Consider the following 454-nt stretch of genomic DNA (forward strand, 5'->3'; position numbering starts at 1 on the left):
GCATGAATTTGTTTGACAGAAAATGACCTGTTTTGTTTGTTGTTATTCTTCTTTATTCCAGTTTTGTATGAAATGGACCTGGTTCTTTACATTAACATTGTTTTTCTTGAAAAATGTTTAATATTTTTCCACAATTCTTAGACTATTCTACTCTTTCAATATCTAGAAGATAATTGTGGTGCATGTGGTTTTATCTCAGTTATACAAATGTTTTTATTTGTAATCCAAATGTTGTGTTTTATCTTTGAAAAGGCCCTTAAACAGAGTCAGAATACGTGTCCACGTTTGGTAAAAATCCTGTTATTCTATTTGTTTAGTTGATTTTTTATTTTTTAAATTTTTGTTGTTGTTGAAGCTGCTCCAAACAGTTATACTGTAATCAATTGTAAAAAGAATGATGTTTTTATCGGGTAAAATAGACCAATTAGACAATATTTTCATGGACATGTCCGAA

Source organism: Oryzias melastigma, linkage group LG5 (assembly GCF_002922805.2).
Source record: "Oryzias melastigma strain HK-1 linkage group LG5, ASM292280v2, whole genome shotgun sequence".
Lineage (NCBI taxonomy): Eukaryota > Metazoa > Chordata > Actinopteri > Beloniformes > Adrianichthyidae > Oryzias > Oryzias melastigma.